The sequence below is a fragment of the Marmota marmota genome, unplaced genomic scaffold (genome assembly GCF_001458135.2).
Source record: "Marmota marmota marmota unplaced genomic scaffold, marMar, whole genome shotgun sequence".
Taxonomy (NCBI): Eukaryota; Metazoa; Chordata; class Mammalia; order Rodentia; family Sciuridae; genus Marmota; species Marmota marmota.
The window spans coordinates 24,961,405-24,984,939 of record NW_025999932.1 but is presented as its reverse complement, the minus strand read 5'-3'; the positions used below and the strand labels follow the sequence as shown (position 1 = coordinate 24,984,939).

The 23,535-nt window shown below is 40.4% G+C and overlaps 1 non-coding gene across 1 annotated transcript; it reads right to left on the bottom strand.

The window, feature by feature from the left end:
• Positions 1–4,378: 4,378 nt before the first annotated feature.
• On the bottom strand, positions 4,379–4,478 carry LOC125616204. The gene has a single exon (XR_007346841.1). It is a non-coding gene; the product is annotated as a small nucleolar RNA U13 (small nucleolar RNA).
• Positions 4,479–23,535: the final 19,057 nt, after the last annotated feature.

Sequence of the window (23,535 nt, the reverse complement as noted above, 5' to 3'; positions counted from 1 at the left end):
TTATTATCAATGCTTAGGTCACTGATTTTCTATTGAAAATCTTTAAAAATGCATATTTTCTTCAAAGAATGATTATGGTTACATATCATAAGTTCCAATATTATAATTAACTATGTTGTTTATTTAATTGAATATCGTCATTATTAAATTAAATTATGTTCTTATTTTCTCTGTGATTTATTGTCCAATGACTGGGTTCCTTATAAGTATGTTAGTTTCTTCCCAAATATTTTTTTAAAACTTATCTTATTGGTAGTCCTTTAACTTATTGTGAGCAGGGAATAGTCTCCATTTGTCTCATATAGAGTATTAACTCTATATGGTGTCAAAGCCTTAAATTTGTTGAGACTTGGTTTTTGTCTCAACATGTAGTCAGTCTTTGTGAATGTTCCCTGAGTACCTAAAGATTTATCCTCTGAATGCTAAATCAATTTTAATTAAGTTGGTGGATAGTGTTATTCAGATCTCCTCTATCTTTACTGATTTTTCTATATAAGGCTTAAATCAATTATCAAGAGAAGCATGTTAAAATCCTGACTATAATGTGCATTGGTCTTTTCTCCTTTAATATATATATCCCTGTCAGATTTTGACTCATAAATTTTACAATTCTAGGTTCAAATATATTTAGGATTATTATGTGTCTTTTTTTGTTTGTTGTTTTTGTTTTTTGCAGTGCTGGGGACCAAACTCAGGGCATCACACATGCTAGGTAAATGCTCTACTACTGAGGGACACACCCAGGCCCTATTATATTACATTATATTATATTGTATTATATTAATCTTCCTGGTGATTTTTCCCATTTATCTTGATGGCATGACATTTTTGTACAATTCTTTGTCTCAAAGTCTACTACAACTGATATTAAGATAAACACTCCATGTTTCCTATGATTGGTGCTCATACCATATATTTTTTTTTAATTTAATTCTGCTTTAATCTATTTGGGTTTCTATATTTAAAATATGTCACTTATAAGTGTGCCTCTAATCCCAGTGACCCAAAACACTGAGGCAGGAGGATTGCAAGTTTGAGATCAGCTTCAGCAACTTAGGGAGAAGGACTGTAGCTTAGTACTAAACAGCCCTTGGGTTCAATCACCAGTATAAAAAAAATTGTTTGATCTGGCTTTTTTCATCCAATATGATAGCCCCTTTTAATTTAAACATTTCATCCACTTAACTTTAACGTGACCATTTAGATCTTTGTGTTTAAGTCCACGTCTTCCTATTCTTTCTGTTGATCCCTCTTCATGTTATTTCACTTGACAGGTTTTACCTGTCGTGATGTCTTTTGATTATCTGCATATTTACCAATATCCAGTTTTTCCTCTTCTATTGAATTTTTAATTATACCTCTTCATTTCATTTTATTCTTTTTCTATAATGTATTCATTGGATATTTGATTTCTTCATTGATAATCAGTTCCTTAAACCTTATAAAGCCATGAGATTGTCCAAATAGGTGGCAAATGCAAAGTTACTAAAAGAAGGGTCAAGACCTAACTATAAGGTATGTAGCAAAAAGAGGTGGGAGGCTTGGCAGAGTCAGCAAAAGAGTTTAGAAGCCTTGAGCAGAGAAATGCAGGCAGAGCTAGAGACTGGTGTTGGAAGAAAAGGCAGACAGGAGTTTCAAAACAGAGGTGATTGTGGAGAGGTGTCCTGGATAGACTTTCTAAAGATATACAAATGGCTATGAGAACATGAAAAGATGCTCAACACCACTAACCATCAGGGAAATTCAAATCAAAACAACTACAATAAGATACTACTTTACACTAATCAGGATGGTTGTTATTAAAAAAGAAAATAACTAAAAGGTGGAAGCATCCTGAATGTTCATCCTTGGAAGATTGAGCAAGAAAATGTGGTGCATACATATGATAGACTATTGTTCAGTTTTAAAAAGGTATGACACTGTAGTAAGTGAAATCTGTCAGACATGAAAGGATAAAAATTATACCTAGAATTGCCAAATCCATAGAGACAGAAAGTAGAATGGTGGTTACCAGGAGCTTGCTAGAGGAGGGAATGGGGAGTTCATGTTCAATGTGTACACGGTTTCAGTTTGACATGATGCAAAAGTTCTGGGTGTGAATGGTGGTGATGGCCACACACCAATGTGGAGGGACTAAATGTCACTGCAATATACACTTGAAAATGGTTCAAGTGGCACATTGTATGTTCTATATGTTTAAACCATGATAAAAAGAATACAGTGCCAGCAAGGGCACTGCATTCCTTATTTTACTAATGAGAAAAACAAGACAGAGATCAGGGAATTTCCTCAAAGTTGCAGAACTAAGGAGGAATACAATTTTCATACTAGAATTTGCACACACAATAGCGAGTTCAAAGCCTATGCTCTGAACCATTAAGTATATGGTGTCTTTCAAAGACATCTATTATGGTAATGTATATAAAAATGGAAAAATAGAAATAATTTAAATATCCAAAAATATGTCTCCATGTGGATCATCCATTTAGTGTAGTATAAAACCATTAAATATGTTTCTGAACATTTTTCTAATGGCATGGATAAATAAATAATTTACTTATACATTCAACGGGAGAAATACCAATATATAATAATGAACTTACAGTATGATTTCAGGGTTTTTTTAAAAATTATATACATTTAATTTAAGTATGTTTAAGCATTAAAAGAAGGGATTATACCCAAGTTGAAATGAATTTATTTTGGAATCATATGATTAGAAATGATTGTTTTTCCTCATTCTTAGTATTAGTTAATATTTTCGTATTCATCATCTGTTGTGACACTCAAATACACCAGTCAGGGTCACCCCAGGTGAACTGGGCTGGCACACAGAGACAAATACAATTTTCCTTGGGTTTTATGACGGTCCCTCTGACCCAGCTCCCACAGAGGAGGCAAGGCATGCCAGAAAGAGAAGGAGCACGCCTCGAACCTGAATTTTATTAATGGGGGGAGTTAATCCATAGAACATTCAAAAGGGTAGGATTACAACAAACAGGTGGGTGTAATTCAACCCCATTGGGTGTCACCCACTCCCAGAGCTGCATGTTTCTTATTCCAGCGGAATAGGTGCAATACCAGGGTGCAATACCAATCCACGACCTCTTTACTCTGGACTTAGCTCCTGTGCATAGCTCCTGTCCAGGGCGGCCCCAGACAATTATCTAATTGCCTTGTATGTCAGCTTTCCATTATTACAACAAATACCTAAGATAAAGTGGTAAAGAGGAAGGTCTATTTTGACTCATATTTTTGGAGGCTTTAGCCCTTGGTTGGTTGACCCCATTGCTTTTGGGCCTGTGGCAAGGCAGAACCTTGGGGTGGGGAGTGCATGGTGGAGCAAAACTCTACTCATCTCATGGCCAAGACACAAAAAGAGAAAGAGGATGAGCTGGGAACCCCATTCTCTTCAAGAGCACACCCCCAATGGCCTGTCTTCCTTCCACTAGGCCCCACCTTTATAGGTTCTACTGCACCCCCTTAGAGCCACAGGCCAGGGACAAGCCTTAAACACAGAGACCCATGGAGGCATTCCAGATCTAAATGGGAGCACTGAGAACAAGTTGCCCCAAATTTAGTAACATCAACAATTCATAAAAACCTTTCCTTTTCCTCGCTGTTTCTGTGGGTTAGAACTTTGGGACAACTTGACTGCATAGTTCTTTGCCTGAGATTCTCCTTCAGATCCGTCAGCTGTCAGCCAGGGCTGCAGTGACTGAAGGCTTAACTGGGTCTGAAAGACCCACTGTCAGCACGTCTCACTCAGATGGCAGCAAGCCAGGTCCCTTCCATGGTTGTGCTTGAACATCCTCATAGCACAGCAGCTGACCTCCCCCGTGACTTTTCATGACCTAGCCTAAAGTGTCACACACTGCTACTTCTGCAATGTCCCACCAGTCACACAGACTTCCCAAGGGAATGAATTCCAGGACGTGAGCATCGTCTAGGACATTGACTACCATGGTTTCACACTTTGTAAATAAACTAAAGTGGAATAACGTAGAATCAGGATGAGAAGTGTAGATTTGGGAACAAGACTGTATAGTTCAAACCCAAATTCATAAGACTCATTATCGTTTTATCAAGTATCAAGATGGATAAAAGTCTATTAATAAGTTAATATACATAAAACTCTAGAATTCCACCAACCTCATGGCGAGGGCCACATGGGTATTAACACAATTACTTACTATTTTTAACATCAGAGAACAGGGCTTGGGATGTGCTCAATGGTGGAGCATTTACCTAGTAAGTGTGAGGCTCTGGGTTTGATCCCTAGCACCTAAAAAAAATAAATAAACAAATTTTTGAAAAATAATAAAATCAGAGAATTGATTATGAGAAAAATAATTTGTTTTTCTTATTTTTTTGTGTGTGTCAAACAGGTAATGTGCTGACATCATAGCAGGTTTGATGGAGACACGTCTCTTACAGTGGTGAGAAAAAGCAATCATGCCTAGGGACCACAAAAGCATCTGGCAATAATAATTTAAAAGTTGGTTGTATAGTATCATTCTTGTTATGTAAAAATAAATCTATACAGCCATACTGTTTGAGTCAGCTTTTTCACTACTGTGACTAAATAGACCAGCCCAATTGTAGAGGAGAAAAGTTTATTTGAGGGCTCATAGTTTCAGAGGTCTCAGTCCATAGTCAGCCAGCTCCATTCCTTGGGCTCAAGGTGAAGCAGAACATCATGGTGGAAGAGTCAGCTCACTTGATGATCAGGAAGCAGAGAGAAAGAGAGAGAGAGAGAGACTCCACTTGCTAGATACAAATATGTATCTTAAAACCAGGCCCTCAATGCCTCACCTCCTCCAGCCATACCCTACCTACCTTTAATTATCACTCAATTCATCCCATCAGGTGATTAATTCACTGATTATGTTGAGGCTCTCACAATCGAATCATTTCCCCTCTGAATGATCTCATGTTACCTCACACATGAGATCTGGGGGGATACTTCACATGGAAACCATAACACATACAAAGGAAATTCACCATTACATTAATGTCATTTACCTCTGCATTATGGGATTATAAGGTATGGCTTTTTTTTTTTTTGTCTTTCTACTTTTGTGATAGTGATGCTTTCTATAGATTTACCATTAATTTAAAATCAGAAAATAAATAAATTTGTAAACATTTATTGCACAATATTAAATACTCATTTAATTGTCTAGCTACCTTGAAAATGACCTACTTAATAAGGTAAATTCTAGTCCCCCATCTCAGACTTGAAATAAGGAGCCCAAAGCTAACAACAGCAAAAAAAAAAAACAAAAAACTGAACTTCACCCACAGTTTGGTTGTGTCATTTTCCCATCAAGCTAAGTGTGTACTATCCTGAAATGGCTCACAGCAAAATACAGTTCAGTAAATATTTATGGTGCCCCAATAGTGTGCTAAGTACAGTAGTGGGCATTTGAGAGAAATAAGCCATGCTCTTTATTTTAATATTTGTCAAAGAGAGTTTGATGCTGTGAGGTTTGTGATTCTCTGTGCCTTTAGTTTTTTACACTCAATCCTGAAGAGGTTGTCCCACTTTCTCAAAAGCTGATTTTGCCCTATAGCTAGCCATCCTTCAGCAAAGCCAGATAAGGTAACAGATAGGTAAAGTTTGTCCAGTATCCAAGCTGAACACAGGATAGGAACCATGTGGGCCAGATGGTCAGGATCAGATCCAGAGGGTGTGGGCTTCCACGTGGAGGGTGGTTCTGTTTGGCACCGTGTGGCTTAACTTTCCATTTTCTGCTCTCTTACCAAGAAAAAAGATATCATGCTGGGGATGTTGCTCAATAGTAGTGTTTGTTTAGAATGAATGAGGCCCCAAGTTTGACCCTTAGCACCACAAAAACAAAACAAAAACAAAAAACAACAAAACAGAAACAAAACCCAAGATTTTGATCTACTTCTATGATAAATTGAGACAGTCAAATATTTATCTTTGTTTAAAAACATCTCTCCAGCTGAGGGTGTAGCTCTGTGGTAGAGCACTCGTGTTGCTCTAGATTCCAATTTTAATTTAATTCAAATAAAACAAAATAGATTTCTTTTTAAAATAAAGCTGCTCTGGAATATGTGAGTTTTGCAGAAAAGTTGTAAATATAGTAGACAGAGTTCTCATATACCTCCCATGCAGTTTCCACTAAAGTTAAAATCTTTCACAACCATTGGAACATTTGTCAAAAACAACTCAACTCAGGCATTCTTTTGATTTCTCCAGCTTTTCCACTGATGTCCTTCTCCTATCCCAGGAGCCCATTCAGAATCCTTAGTCACCTCCAACCTTTGACAGCTTCTCAGTCTTTTCTTAGTTATCACAGATGCTACTCAAGTATTTTGTGAATGTTCCTCGGTGTGCTTAGCATTTTCTCACAATTAGACTGAGATTATGGGGGTTGAGGAAGAATTCCCAAAGATGAAGCACCCAAGAGGAAGCTTTTAAAGCTTCCTCAACGCCTTTGATGTATATGCATTGTGAATTTTCAAATGGTAAAGGTATTTCTTGTGGAATAAATTTCAAGAGGGGGGAAAAAAATGTCCAAGTGTATTTCCCCTTGATCTCTTATAGGTGATTATCTCAATCGTATTTTCTAATCAGGTGACTGAGTTTGTCCTCAACATTTTAAAGCGGACTCAGCAATAAGGGACTTATTATGGTTTGGATCTGGAATGTCTCTGAAAAGTTTGTGTTGAAGTCTCAACCCCCAGTGTAGCAATGTCCAGAGGGGGGCTTCAGGGAAATGACCTGATCAAGAGAGCTCTGATCTCACCAGTGGATTAACCCATTGACTGAATGGATTGCTGAGAGGTGGTGGAAACTGTCAGCAAGAGGGCATGGTTGGAGGAAGTAGTCACTGGGGTTGTGCCCTTGGAGACTATTTCTGTGTCTGGCCCCTTCCTCTCTGTCTCTCTCTATCCCCAGCTACCATAAGCTGAGCCCCTTTCCTCCACCATGCTCTTCCATCATGGTGCTCTGTCTTACTTCAGGCCCAAAGCAAGTGGAACCAACTGACCACGGATTGAAGCCTCTGAAACTGGGAGTCCAAATAAACCTTGCCTTCTCCAAGTTAGTTGGGTCATAGCAACAAAAAAGCTGCCCAACACAGAGTCTTTGACCTTCTTTCTTAGCTGAATACTCCCTGTTAAGTAGAAGCAGTGTAGGAGCTGGAGTCACAAAGATGATTAATATGGGCCTCTAGCTCCCTTTAGATGGATTGATAAAGTGTTGCACACTGATCTAAAATAATTTGGTTTCAAGGTCCTTTTTGGAGGATGGCAGTACCTGGAAGGGTACAGATGCCTCCTGCCCAACCACTGGCCTACCAGGTGTCACATTAAAATGAGAGCAAGAAGCTGGGGTGTAGCTCAGTGGTAGAGCTCTTGCCTAGTGTGTGTGAGACCCTGGGTTGGAGCGCCAGCACTGCAAAAAGAGAGGGGTGGGGAGAAAGAGAGAGAGAGAGAGAACACCTTTCTCTTTGGCCACATTTTGCAATATGAATCAACTTTTATTAGAAAGCAAGTAAAAAAATCCCAACCCTCTGACCCCTTCTGTGATTTTGGTGGAATTCTGCTCTCTTTTCTTTCAGACACTGCAACAAACAGGCTGCAAGAAAGTTTCCCTACTGTGACTGTGTCCCAACAATAGAGCAACTGAATCAAAGACAGAATCCTCCAGGGAGTGGGGTTTAGCTCTCAGGTGCTTTCTATTCTACCCATGAAGGCCAGAGATGCCAACCATATATGTTGAACCCCAATTGTTCTCTAGGTGAAAAATCCGTTTACATAGCCCTTACCCAAGAGCAGATTTAGGTATAGGTATTTTAAGTTGCTGAAGTCCCTCTGGGCTGTGGACTCCTGCCAGAATTCTCAGATATTCACCAACCACCCCTGGTATATCAGTTTCTGATTAAGAGATTTTAAATACTAACTAGAAGCTTTAAGTGGAGATAAAAATTAATTTACCTGCACATATTATTTTGTGAGGGAAAGCAGAACAGTATGAATGAACTAATTAGAATATAGTGTGAGAGGAGCAGATCAAGACCTGGAGCCTCCGGTGGGTTTCTGGAGATGGCCATCTTACATGGAACTTCAGAGAAGGGATATTTATTAGGAACCAAAAGGAGATGGGGTTTCAGGTAGAGAGAGCCGCTGAGAAAGGCCTGGGAGGCAGGAGAGAGTTGGGTATACATGTGGATTGGGATCCGAGGTGCAGGGCCAGTGAGAATGGAGATTGGAAAGGGAATGGGGAGATCCTCTTGAGAGTCACACCAGACTGAGGAATGAGGATTTGATCCCGTGGGAAACAGCCGTTAGAAAATTTTAAGTAGCATTCAAAGTGCACGGTCAGTTTGGGATTTTGAAATATCTCTAGCAGTCACACAGAGGAAAGGAGAGAGGGAGAGGGAACTGGAATTATGGCAGAGAATTAGAAGTTGCTTTTCCTAAAAGCACTCTCTTCCCTTGGGGTTGCAGAAGCCCAGTGGGTAACTAAAAGCAGGATAAAGCTGGACACCTCTACCTTCATTTTGTATCTGTCTTCAAATTCCTCTCAGCTCTGCACATAGGTATGTTAATCATGTTAAGGTATGTTCATCTAAAAACTGGTAATACAAGATTTATTTGCCCTAAATTTACCTAATCTATCTGGTCCCCTTTAAGACTGAGAACACAAAGTTAAGAGTAGGTAAGATATTTTTAAGATTTACAGAGAAATTCAATGGCCAAATTTTATTGCTTCCTGTTCCAGACCATAGAGTGGGGCCCAGAAGTCTCCAGGCATTGCCCTACAGATTCCTGGAATACTAGAACCTTGCAGCAGATCACCTCATGATGAGACTGTCCCTCTAGGCAGGAACAATTGTCTCTTGGGGACTTGATTTCCACCTCCCAGGATCACAGGACTATATCTATACACACCCTGAGCAGCAAATGGAGATTGTCCCCTCAAGTGATAAGGACTTCTCTAGAGCCACCTCACCAAACCAGAACTGAGATAATGATCAACCAGACCACAGTTTGACCCAGACCATTCAGTTATGTATACCTCACCCATTGCCCCAATTCTTCTTCTCTTTAAACCCCAAACTCATATCTGTGTCCCAAGACAAGGCTGAGATGCTTGATCTCACTTTACCTTCCCAAATGGACATATTGGTTAAAGTTCCTTTCTTGCTTTACATCATTATTTTTCTGTTTAGTTTGCAGGACAAGTGGCTGGGCCTGCTTTGTTGAAACCTCCAGGGTCGGACCTCGGAGCTGGAACTCCAATAGCAGAATCAGGGTGAGCAGTTGGAACTCACTGTAATCTAGTGAGACAGAAAGACAGACCACCCATAGGCAACCAGGAAATAGGTCTTGGGAAAGAAAAGGAGGAAGAGAAAATTGGGAAATCAGACTTCTGACCCCAGCTGCTCCAAGCCACAAGGACAGTTCCCCTAGACAAGACCATCTGTAAAAGTTATTTCCTCTTATGCCAACAGACCCCCCATTCCCATTCCTTTGCTAATAAATTCCTAGCGATCACTTTTTTCTTTGCTGAAGAAAACAGAATAGAGAGAGTTGATCCGTCCCCTTTCTGAATCCCATATCCCACCATTCACCTATAGGGACAGATCAAACCCATAAAAACCCCTAGACGACAGACACCCTGGGCAACCTCTCTTGGGACCCTTCTTCTTTGGGAGCTCTGCTTTTTTCTTTGTATTACTCTAGTAAATCCTGTTCCTTTGCTTTCACCCTTGTGTCCTTGGATTTCATTCTTCAATTTCACGGGACCACCCACCCATTCACATTTTGTGTTACACCAGCAGTCTGCGTCACAGTCAAGACACGGACCTTGACTGTGAGGAAGTAGCAGCAAAGTGACCTTTTTGACGTTCAACCCCAGGGCTGCAAAATCCCCAATGTACTTCACTAATCCAAAGAAAGAACCCAGAGGGCTCCACAGAGATGGTTGGGACATTTTGTTACTCATGTGCTCCTCAGTGGCAGTGGCAGGTTGGGACAAAATGGAGGCCACTCTGTCTGTAAGCAGGAGAAATGTATAGAATGGGTTGCATGCCCAACGCACAGATGGATTTCTTCAGATGTTTTATGAGAACAGTCTTTGACTTTACAACCAAGTTTGCTCAGCTTGGATCCCCACCTGAAGGTGGCAGACAGTTTTCCTTCTCTGCTTCCTTCATTAGCACATGCTTTGGAGTCCTTCTTACCTCACTGGGAACAAGCTTTCCTAGGCACTGACTTGTGTTGACCCCGATGCTGGAGCATGGAGTCTATGCTGGTCTCGATTTTACAGACTTTATTTCTATGAAGTCTTTCATCCTCACAACTTTACAACGTAGGTGTAATTATCATCTCCATTTTAGACACAAAGAGAAAAAGGCCAGTTAAGTTTGCCAAATGAACTACGGGATGTCCAATTATATTTGATTTTTGGATGAACAAAGTATGCCTTTTTAGTATAAGTATGTCCCGTGCAATATTTTATTTGTTAAATCTGGCATCTTGAGTCCCAGAAAGGTGAAGCAAAGTCGTCCAAGATACCATAACTACTGAGTGGCAGCTGGGGGATTGGCCTCAGCTCTGCCCCTGCTTGTGCCTGGCTGCCTCTGCAGGTGGGACAGGAAGACTCTGTGGGGTGGAACCTTGGCCAGTCCATCAGAGATAATCTCAGGGTGCCTTCATCTACCCTTTCAATCTACACGTTCTCAGGGGCATACTTAGAACAGTTCTGCAAACCTCTTATAAGCCATCTTAATGCTTAGAGCAAATTCCATGCCCTGTGACTAAGTAACTAAATCCCCTGAACTCTGAAAGTTTCTCTGCCCTAAGGGTTCAGAACCCTTTTAAAGGTTTCCAGTTCCTCCAACCAATGGAATACTGTAATTAGGAATTTATTCAGGCCTGATCTGCAGACGATATGCCTTCATGCTCTATCTACCTGTTGCTACTGGCCTGGGATATAAAATGCAGTTTAAACAGAACCATTTTAATAGATTTAATAAGGTTTCACCTGAGGTACAAAATACAATTATACTTTCAACATTAGAATGTTTCAAATGTTCAGCAAATGAATGCTAAGTATGGGCAACACAATGAGGTACAGGGCATGATTACTACCCGAAGAGATTAGGACCCTAAATGGTTTCATAAAAAAAAAAAAGAAGAAGAAGAAGAAGAAGAACAATGTTCTGTTGTAAGGATGAATGTTGTAAGGAGGGAATGTGGAGAAGGCTATGAGAGTCCAAAGCCAAGAGTTCCTCACATTGCCCAGGAAGTGGGATCATGAGATCTTGGCTACTCCAAGTGTAACCTGAAGTCAGCCCCCTCAGCATTGCCTGAGGACAGGGCCCCACACAGCCCTGGAAATCAGGCCCTGCCTGCATTTTAGTAAAGTCTTCCAGTGAGTCCTAGGAACAGCAGGCTGGAGAACATCAGGTATCAAACAATAAGCAACCTTCACACCAGAGAGGATAAAGTGGATCTGGAAAGAGAACTAGCTTTCCCTCTGAGGTCCACCAGAAAGCCAAGACCAGGCAAAGGCATGGGCTGTGAGAAGAAATAAATTCAGGAAATAACCTTGAACGTTGGTACCTCTAGAGCCGAGCCCAGTGGTACATGGAGAGTAGTAGATGGGGAGGACTCCAAGGCCGGCAAACAGCCTACGAGGGGGGAAGCTCATGCTCAGCTTTATTGCCATACTGAAGAGCTTGACTCTTTTAAATAAAAAATTTCAAGCATACAAAAAAAAAAGTAATAAAAAGGGCAAATGAGTACAAAGTATAAATCAAGCGTTATAGATGCATCCTCCCATGTATTCCCATCTACCCCCTTTCCTGGACCCAACCATCGTCCTGAGTTTTGTTGTCACCTTTCTCATATATGCTTTTATAATATTTGCATACATGTTTGCACATATAAATAATGTAGGATTGCTTTGCTTGCTCCATTACTAATACATTTTTTACTACATGAAAAACATGTATTTTATTATAACTTTATTTTCTGGTTCAATATTATGTTTTTTGAGGTTTGTCTATGATAATACATGAAGCTCTGGTTAGTGTGTGTGTGTGTGTGTGTGTGTGTGCGTGCGAGCCCTGGGGAGGGAACCTGGTCCTTGCACATATTTGGTACGTGATCTACCACTGAGCCACATCCCCAATCCCCCGGTGAATTAATTTTTACCTCTCATATAGTTCTTCCTTGGATAAATATATCACCATCTACTGTATAAAAATGCTCTTAGCATTGAAGCCCAGTGGACATATTCCCAACCGCTACCTCGCCCTGCTGCTGGAATTTGTGGGAACCTGGTCCTTTTTCTGACTGGCACCTAGGACAGTCCAATAAACCTTTTTATTTCAGAGAATCCTTGGTTTTGAGAGTTGGCTTTTAAGAGTTATTTATAGATCTTGAATAATATTCCTTGATATCTGTTTTTAAAATTACTCTGTCAGGATTTGGTTATTTTTTTCCCATGTGATAATCATGTCTTTTTCTGGACTTAAGCTTCAAATTTCAGTACAATTAAATCATTCCATGTTTTCCTTTCTGTTTTGTGAATATACCTTTGACCTTATTCCTATCTCGATATTATAAAGCAATCTTCCGGTTTTCTTCTAAAAGTTCGTATGTTTTCTTTTCACATTTGGCGTGTGATTGTACGTCTTTTCATGTTGACAGTCGGTTTTCTCATTGCCATTTACTGGAGAGTTCATTCCCTCGGAACCGTAATGTCCCCTCAGTCATAGGCCAGCATCACACGGGTCATGATCTGCTGCTGTTCTGTCCTTTTAGCTGTGTCTTTTCCTGGTCTTAGATCACACAGAGCCTTTTAATAAGGGAGGACATCTGAGGGGCCAACACTTCCAAAAGCCCTAGCAATTCTCAACACTTAGCTCTTCCACGGTTACTTTGGAACTTGTCAAATTTCCCACCCTACACACACACACACACACACACACACACACATGACACATGACTTACTCATACATATTCACACATTTATTAAAGTGTTGATTTCCGTTGCTCTGAATGTATGGAATAATTTTGGTGTGGCAAGGAGAGATTTGGAATCTTTAAAATAGTCATCCCATCCACAAACATGGAATAACTTTTCATTTATTAGATCTTAAGTCTTTCTTATAAAGCTTTATCATTTTCTATGTAAAGGTTTTGCACGTCTTTGTGTTTTTAAGGAAACCTATTACCATTGTAAATGATTTATTTGCAATTAAACTTTCTAGGTTTTGTCAGATTTGTTTCCCAGGTGATTTGTGCTTTCAGAACAACTATATTTTTCAATGTGAATGGAATGATATTCTTATAACATCTACTGAGAATCAGAATTGCTGATTCTCCTGTCCATCATTCAAAACTGATGCAACCAACCTTGCACTAACTCAGTTGCTGGTCTGCCCCTTTTATAAAAATAGCTTATCTTCTAGTTTCACTTCTATGTCAGAGCAGCAACTTCTTTCACTTCTAAAAAATTCAATATATTTTGCTTTGCTTGGTGGATTTTAGATACAACCAAGAGTCATCTCTGAGAGCTGGGTTGATTCAATTAGCCTCCTCTAGCAGCTAGGGCTGAGGAAAGAACCCATGTAGGGGGCTTCTTCCATTTTTTTCCAGAACAGTTTACAGGTTTATTGCATATTCAATTTAACTGCCCTGAATCCATACATTCATGTCATTAGCATATGCTAGTTTTTATCTCCACCTAAGTCTTCATTACTCATTCTCTAACTTTCCCAGGAATATATAGCACTTGGAAAAGAAAAATTGTGCTTTGTCTTGGGGCTGTGGTCCTCCACTCTGAGAGAAGACTGGGACCCTACTCAGCTCTGGAAGAAGGGATCCCACAAGAATAGCACACCTCCTTGTCCACATCTCTCCCCACACTGATGTTGCTGCATTCCAACTCTCTTCAGCTCTCTCTGTAGTAACTTCTTATTGCTGTTGTGACAAATAACCACAAACTTGACAGTTTAGCCACATGCATTTTTTATCTCACGGTTCTGGAGGTCAGAAGTTCTACAAGTTTCTCTGGGCTAAAAATCAAGGTGTCAGAAGGGCTGCATTGCTTTTGGAGCAGGACAAAATCCTCTTCTTGACCTTCTTTTTCTTCTGAGGTTGTCCATCTCTTTTGGCTAGTGGGCCCTTCCTCCACGGATGGTAGTTGATTTCTCCCTGATTTCTCCATCACATCTTCTCACACTGACTTTCCTGCCTCTTTGTTTACTTATAAGTACTTTCATGAACACTTTGGACCCTGCTGGATAATCTGGGATTATCTCCCCATTTCAAGAACCTTAACACAATCATGTCATCTAGACCCCTTTGCTATGTGAGGTACCATATTCCAGGTTCCCTGAATTAGGATACAGACATCTTTGGGGCAGGGACATTACTTTGCCTTCCAAACTCCTTAGATGAAAGTTTTTTAAGCCCTAAACTATGACTCATTAGTGACTCATAGAATCAGCTTCATGGTTGGAATCAGCATTTTTAAATAAAATCAGATCATTTTGCTTCTAATAAAGTTAAGTATTTCATCAAGTAAGGGTTTATGTTGTTTCATAGACTGTGGGTTTCCTTTATATGTATGTATATGCTCCTGGTTACCAATATAAATAAAAAATGTATTTCTTACTGTGAGTTGTATTGGGAAGGGGATGGGAAGGTAAGCAACCATGGAACTAGCTAATAGCCTCTTAATTGGTCTTTCTGCCTGCAGGCTCTCCAATCCATCCTTAACACTGCTGCCCAAAAGTTCTTCCTAAAAATAAATTGGACATGTCATTCTGCTTACTAATCTTTAATGGCTTTCCATAGCTGAGCCAGATATTCTCTGTTTGCTCCTCCAAATTCAATGTTCATGTTCCCAACCAGGAGCTTACCATTAGGGGCTGCCTCAACCAGTTTGCAACTGTTCCAATTTGCAACTCAGGTGTGCATACTGTCAGAGGTCAAAAGACTTATAGAGAGAGTAGTTTAGGCTAGTTTTTCTTTCAGTTTCTTTCCTACCAGTCAAAGCCAGCTTCATGGGCTTCAACCTGTCCAGTCACAGAGTCTGCTCAAATAGTCTGCACATTTATTTTATATTGTGACATCATCTTGAAATTCTCACTGATTTTTGAATAAAGAGTCCTTGTTTTAATTTTTGCACTGGGCCCTCCAAATTATGTCAACGATTCTGTATCTAGGGAACATGTTGCAACGACGATCTTCTACCAAAAACACACTTTGAGAGTCATTCCCTACAACCACAGCTGTTGGTTTCAGTAATTACTCTTCCACCTACCTCTGCAATCCCAGCGGAGGTGGCAGCCTCCTGCTGTTACTGGCCCTGGCACTTATCATCCCTTGTTCATTTTTCTCAATTCTTCCCACCTGTTGAAAGCTTCCATTTTTAAATTTACTTTGCCCCTTTCAAAAAGTGCCATCTGTTTCTTCTCAGGACCCTGGCTGGTAACCTCAGTCTTCGTGATACTATTCAACATCCTAACAGAATAAAGACTCTTCACAATCAGCCCCTGCTTGCTTTTTAGCTGATCTGCCATGTTGCCCTCTTCATACTGTGACTCTGATGAGTCATGCTGTTTCCACAAATAGGCTATGCCGCTTTAGTATCCTGTAACCATGGTCTTTAGTATCCTGTAACCGCTAAAGCGATAAACCCTTAGCTAAACTAATCAAGAAAAAAAAGAAAGAAGATGTGAATCTTTAGTATCAGGAATGAAAGAGGTGACATCACTACATATCTCACAGACATTAGAAGATCAATGGAGGAATGAAGAACAATATTCCAAATGTTTCATTAACAAATTAGAAAGACATAAAGTCCCCCAAACTTACTCAAGAATTAATTAGTTGAATAGACTGATATCTATTAAATAAGTTAAATTTATAGTTAACAACCTTCCTACAAAAGTCATTCTAGTCTCAGATGATTTCCCCAATGAAATCTATCAAAAAGTTAAAAAAGAGGGTCTGGGGTTGTGGCTCAGCGGTAGAGTGCTCACCTAGTGCTGTGAGGCCCTGGGTTCAATCCTCAGCACCATGTAAAAATAAGTAAATATATATATATAAAAGATATTGTGAAAAAAAGTTAAAAAAGAAATAATACCAGTTTCACACAAATTATTCAGAAAAATAGAAGCGATGGTAGCTCTTCCTAATTCATATTATGAGGCCAATACTCTGATACCAAAAAATGAGGAGAACATTATATGAAAAGTACAGATCAATATCCCTTGTGGACAAAAGTACAAGGTCTTTAACACAATATTAGCAAGTTAAATCCAGCAATAGGAATATTTTATACTGCCAAAAGGCAGGAAGTGCTTAAAGAACACAGAAGTTGATTTGACAGTGCTCTCACTGGCCAAACCTGGAACAATTTGAGCATCAAAAAAGAATAAGGGCAACAATGGATTATAGCCTATTGACTAAAAGAGAACCCAGGAGTTTATACTAGTACCAATTGGAAAGTAGGGAAAGGGAATGCTCTTTACAACGCACACTTAACTACTGGTCAATGTGGAAGGAATAATTTAAAAATCTAGTTTTTAATTCTCAATATCACAGAATTGTGATATCATAGAATTATCATAGAATCATGAAGGATTGCTGAAATAGTTGGATAAATGTTATTGGATGCTGGATATACTCCTGGTCTTGAAGTACTGTGCTGCAATAATTATTACTCTTATTATAAACTGCAACAATTAAAAAGAATTTTTCAAATAGAGGTTTGGCAGAAATCACAAGCAAGTGACAAAATCTAACGTATGAGCTATTTCTACAAAAATTCTGCATCGTGCACCATCCCAAAAATGCAATAAATTATAAATGACGATCATTTCTTTTTTGTAGCTGGCATATCTGTGAGTTGCCCAGAGTGTGGCTGATCTAGGCTGGGCTGGACTGGGCGACTCTGCTGATTTTGGCTGAACTCAATTATCTGCAGGTCAGTTTGGGAGCTCTGCTCTAGGCTTGGGCTGGCAAAGTTTTTGCTGGGGAAATTTTGGTCACATGTCTCATTTAGCATTCCTAGAGCCAATGGGCTAGGCCAGACACATTCTTCTCCATGTACTAGCACAAGTGCATGAGAATAGCCCAAGTGCACAAGCAATTTCCAAGATTCTCCTTGCACTGTGCCTGTTACCATATGGTCTGTGTTAATCAGCTTTTCATCAATGTGACCAAAATGTGTGACAATAACAATTTAGAGGAGGAAAAGTTTACCTGGGCTCACAGTTTTAGAAGTTCAGTCTATGGTTGAACAGCACCATTACCATAAGCCTGAGGTGGGGCAAAACATTGTGACAGAAGGGAGTGGTGGAGAAAAGCTATTCAGCTCATGGTGGCCAGAGAGGAGAGAAAGAGATACAGAGAGAGAGAAGGAGAGAACTTCCAAGGGCATACCCCCTCCTCCAGCCATGCCCCACCTGCCCACAGTTACCACCCAGCTAGCAGTCCTTTCAAATTATTAATTCATCAAATGAATGAATTTGCTGATTGCATTACAGCTTTCATAATCTGATCATTTCACTTCTGAACATTTCCACATTATCACCGGGAACACCTCCTATCCAAACCATAACAATGGTGATCAAAGCAAGTCACGCAGCTGAGCCCAGGTGCAGTCAGCTATGCTCTGTGAGAGGCCAGTGGTAAATGTGGTTTGACTTTGGTTTAATTTAAGTTGAAGAAAAGTGAGATGATTGGATTCAGAGACGCTAAGAGCTCGAACCCTGTCATTGTAAGATTTAACCATATAGCACCTTCCCCAAGTGTGAGACAAAAAGAAATGAGAGGGGCAAAGCATGTGGGTCTTTTGATTGCTTGAGTGTTCAGGATGGTCCTGAAAATAACACATCAGAGTATTCACAGCTGAAGCCTAACCTCTGTTTAAGTTATCAAAGAAAAACGTTCGTCACATTATTATAAATAAGTAACTCTTACCAGCTTTCCCCATTCCATGTGTTACTTAAAATTCAGAGTCATCAAAATGACTCATAGTTTAAATCAAGTGGAGAAATGTACATATGTACCGTCAGGTACATCCATATATAGGTTTCCCAGTTTCATGGGGAAAGAACATAAGAGAAATTAGAAAAATGGTGAAATTTATCATCTAGGACAGAAAATTTCATTCATTTTAATATGCATAAGAGAGCAACGCTTGAAGTTTCTAGCTTCATCTTGAGTGATTCATGGACTGACTCATTTCAGAGTGTTGCCAGGGACATAAAAGACATATTCCAAGACAGCCGGGAGCTGCCACGGAACACCAGGATAAAAAAAAATCACATCACAGATTCTATGAGGAGACTGCCAGCTTCTGGGGCGCTCTGTATGCAATCATGAAGGAGCTGACTGGGAAACAGAAAAGTAGCAGCACGCCTAGGAGGGAACCTCACATGTCTGAGACTGAGTCCTACAGTCTCTAAAAATAGGTGCTAAGTACCCACTCCACCAGGAAACCGTGTGCCACGAAGCTAAGCTTTCACTGAAGAAATTCAAAAGGCTATCTTTTTATCCATTGATTGACTTTATTCTGCTGTGACCCAAAACCTGGACACATAAGGACTCAGAATTTGGATGCAGGAGAATTCTATGCCTCTCCATCTGGATCAGTCTTTTATTTTATTTTTTTTAAATGAAATTGAAACTTTCAAGAAATGAAATTGAAACTCAAAAGCAATCAAACCCTTTAGCTCAGAGTCCAGTCGGTGTTATATTTTGAGTCTGGAGTCCTGGGATCTGGCGTCCTGTAAAAGCTGGTTCCTTATGCAAAAAAAAAAACAAAAAAACAAAAAACCACTCCCACCCCACCCACCCTCATCCTTACTTTCATCCAGTGATTTTTATCAAATAAGAATGGTAAAAGCATTCTTTTGAGCTAAAGATAGCTCCAGCATAAACTATTGCAGATGTTGACAAGATGAGAAGGGGTGGGGGGAGTTAGGACGAAGGGGAATGTGGTAAGACTGGATTGCATTCCCCACAAAATCGATAGGTTGACTCCTTAGCCTCCAATGTTACTGTATTTGGAAAGAGGGCTTTTAAGTAGATAATTAAAGTTAAATGGGGGTCACAGGATGGGTCCCTAATCCAATAGAACTGATATCCTCACAAGAGGAGGAAGAGATGCAGATGGCTATGCAAAAAGGTTACGGCCATGGGAAGATGCAGCAAAAAGGTGACCATCTGCAAGGCAAAGAGGTAGGCCTTAGGAGAAACCCAATTTGCCAACACTCTGACTTCCAGGCTCCAGAAGTGTGGGATAATACGCCTCTTGTTTAAGCCACCAGTCTGTGGTGCTTTGTTATGGCAGCCTGAGAAGCCTGATGTAGTAAATTGTATTTATCGATCATTCACTAGGTGGCAAGTACTGAGACAACAGTTAGTGCACGCTGTTAGCTTAATCCTCACAATAACACAGTAAGGCACAGAAAAGTCAAGAAAACTGAAGTTCAGAGAACAGCTTGCTCAAGTTTACACAAGGCTGGACTCTAGATCTAAAACGTCTGTTGATTTCAAAACTTACAGTTTTTACTGTTAGAGGTTCTCCCATATTGGTGTTCTGTGGAATCAGGGAGCTTGGTAAAGTTTTAGAGGGTATATACACAATGGTGTTTTATCCTGCCATAAAGAAGAATTAGATTATGTCATTTGTAGGAAAACAAATGGAACTCGAGGCCATTATGTTAAGCAAAATAAGCCAAACTCAGGAAGTTAAGGGTTATGTGTTTTCCCACATCTGTAGAAATTAGACAAAAAGAAAAGTAAGAGTGGGGGTCTCGTGAAAATTGAAGGAAGACCAGTAGAATAGAGGAAAAGGACCAGGGGGAAGGAGTTGAGGAGGAAAAGGGGATTTTATGGTTTGGATATAAAGTGTCCTCCAAAAGCTCACGTGTGAGACAGTGCAAGAATGTTCAGAGGTGAAATGATTAGATTATAAGAACTATAACCTAATGAGTGGATTAATCCACTTGAATGGGTTGACTTGGATGGTAACTGTAGATAGGTAGGGTGTGGCTGGAGGAGGTAGGTCACTGGGGGTTTGCCTTTGAGATTGATATTTTGTTTGGTCTCTCTCTCTCTCTCTCTCTCTCTCTCTCTCTCTCTCTATCTCTATCTCTCTCCTTCTATCTATCTATCTCTCCCCTCCCCGGATGTCATGTACTGAGCTGCTTCCCTCTGCCAAGATGTTCTACCTCACCTTGGATCCAGAGCAATGGAGTCAGTTAATCATAATCTGGACTTTTGAAACCATGAGCCCAAATAAACTTTTCCTTCTCTGTGTTGTTCTTTCTAGGTCTTTTGGTCACAGTGATGAAAAGCTAACTAAAACAGTAGAAATACTGGGGAATGATATTGACCTTATTATATTGTTATACTGTGTGCATATATGAATATGTAACAAGAGATCCCACTTCTAGGTATAATCATAATGCAGCAATAAAAATAGGGAAAAATAAATTTAAAAATCTCATTAGCTTAAAACAAGTTTTAGGGGTCTATATCCTCCTCAAGATCTGCTGAAGGAGTTAGACCCACTCTTTATTTTTCATAAGCTCCCAGGAAATGCCAGTTCATACCACTGCCCTCGTGCATGAGCCTGGGCGAAGAAAGTCTACCTGTCTGGTGCTTTTTTCAGTGTTCCACGAGTAGACAAGTCGATGTCTAGAATCGGGAATTTAATTTAGTATCTTTTAATAACTTTACTGGGATTCGAGGAGATATAATTTTCATTAGCGTTTGTGGTTAAAAGTTTCCAGCAACATCAATTTCAAATACAAAAGCCAACTCTGATTTGGCTCATGATCTTGAGCAATGGCATAGCTGTCATGTCCTTGGTTCTGAGGGTTCACCTGGCTGCACAGGCTAAGGGATTTGTATTCAAGTCTAAAAATCATTAGTGTGGAAACCTCTGCTGCTTCTGGCTTATTCATTTTCAGCCACATCCAATATATTTAAGCAGCATAAGAATGTACAATTGTTTTGGTAAATGAATAAGCACTCCTTAATTGTTAATGTTTTGTGAATTTGGAACTCTTTATTGTATTCTCATCAAGCTATGTCACCCGTAATTACTTTGGACTATTGGATTATTTTGCGCAGAGTGTCAGACAAATACCAGATCCTCCTTCTATTTCCTGAACTGTCTAATTAGTCTGGTGGAGAAAGATTCTCAGTCGTAGCAGCCAGCCCATTATTTTCTTAACATCAAAAACCCTCCTTTCTCAGCATTTGTTATATCCCTGAAGGTATGGATTTGCCAGAGTGCTCCACAGACAGACGGGAACATAATTTGCTTCCATGTGATATTTTTTTGAGGCCCAACTTTTTATTTCTTTTCCACTATTTTAGCAATGCAATAAATTCAGAAACTTGGTTTGGCTTCAAGGATTGTTAGCTAGTTTCCTAACTCTTTCTCCAGGGAAAAGGAGGGAGTCAGAGGAATGGAGAAGATGGCAAAGATCAATAGAGGCTGCGTGAATTAGCTGCCTTCTTCCATCAGGTACCACAAGGCTGAGCTGAAGTGGCTTCTCTGCATCTGGGAGCGAGTGGGCACTTGGGTACCCGTCAACCACCCCCCTGCAGGTGGGAGGCTGAGGCCAGCTGGAGGCCGCGTTGGAGGCCGACCTTCAGCTTTGTTCTAGCTCCTCTTTGTCACAGGGAAACAAGTACTATAAGGACACTGCTCCCCAAAATGAGCCTCGACAGAGGACAGCTCGCAGCACCCAGAAGAAAAGTGGGCTTCCCCCAAGGAACAAATCTAGGCTAAGGCCACTGAGTGGTACCCTTTAGAAGGGTGGATTGCTGATGAGGGAAATTATTATCCTCAATGCCAAAATATGTATGAGAAAAAAGATCTACATTCAGATGTTCTGTTTCAGATGCACAAGGAAGGAAAAGAGATGTAAGGGAAGAGTAAGGAAGCACACACAACACACACACCACACACACACACACACACATACACGACAAACTTGGAAGCACCAAGAGGTAGAAAATCACCAGAATCTGAAGAAAGGGCAGTCTAGCTCTAAGGCACTGTGTCCAACGCACTGTCATGGATCATGCATGAGTCCTACTATATGCTGGGGAAGTCCTATTTCCAAGGAGTTGAAGGGAAAAAAAAAAAAAGCATTTTTTGTTCCAAAAGCAGCCATAAAATGGCAGGATTCCCAGATTTGATATTTGTTTCTCCCACTATTATCCAAGGAGTAGAAGGGAAATCTGATTCAGTTGGAACTCTATGAATTAATACATTTTCTATTACTATAACAAAATACCTGAGGCTAGATACTTTATAGAGAAGTTTATTTTGCTCTCAGTTTGGGTGGGGGGCTTCAAAGCCCATGTGCCAGAATTGGCTAGCTCTAGTGAAGACTTTGTTGCAAATGGAATCTCAGTGGCAGGGGCATGAGTGAGAGGGATAGATCCCATGACAAGACAGGAAGCCAGAGAGCAGGGAAGGGCCAGGCTTGGTTTTTCATAATGAACCTCTCAGAAGAACTAACCAGTGGCTAGAGTTGTGGCTCAGCAGTGGAGCGCTTGCCTAGCATGTGTGGGGCACTGGGTTCGATTCTCAACATTGCATATAAGTAAATAAAATAAACATCCATTGACAACTAAAAAATATTAAAAAAAAATAAAAAAGGATCTAACCAGGGTCCCATAGGAAACCCTCTGAGGGCAGTACCCCTAATACTCCAATTCCTTCCCTCTAGGCTCCTCCTCTTGAAGGTTCTGCCACCTCCCACCATCACTATACCGAGGACCAGGCTGCCAGTACCTGAACCCCTGAGGGACAAACCTCATCCAACCATAGCACTAGCCGTAGCACTACAGACCACAGCCTGTCCTTCATGTGTGATCCATGCTATGCTTAGCAGCGAATCTCACCAATCTCTTTGGAGTCAGCTTAAACCACACAACTGGTTTCATTGCTGAGCTTTGTCCATTTGTGCCTGGGTCATTTAGGTCCATGTCTCAGCCCCCAGCCCTTGAGCCAAGTGGCATGCTGGTCCTCCAGGCAGGACTGACTGGTACGCCAAGGATCCCACCTGGTGACTGTGGCCTCTCTGTTTCCAAGCTTTGGATGTCTCACACAGGTAAGGACTTGCTGCAGTCTAGGACAAGTTCAAGGAACTAGGATTCTCATCGAACATCTTTCCATCCAGATTGTAGTTGTCCCTTGAATCATTAGGGTTTTCTTTCCAATATTCTTATCCCTTCTAACCCAGGACATCAGTTCTCCCATCTTGTTGACAATAATTTATGAATGCCCAGGAAAGATGCCTAGGCAAACACTGGCATTCCGTTTAGAAGTGCGACCTGCAAATATATGTACATTTAAATGCAGAAGATGATCTTGAGGATCTGTAGAGAGAGAGAGACTGGATATCTTTGGAGAGAGGCATGATGCTGAAAGAAGGGTCAAAAAGGAGTTAGTGCTTTGCTTTTCCTATTTTTAATGTATATTTTTATAATTTT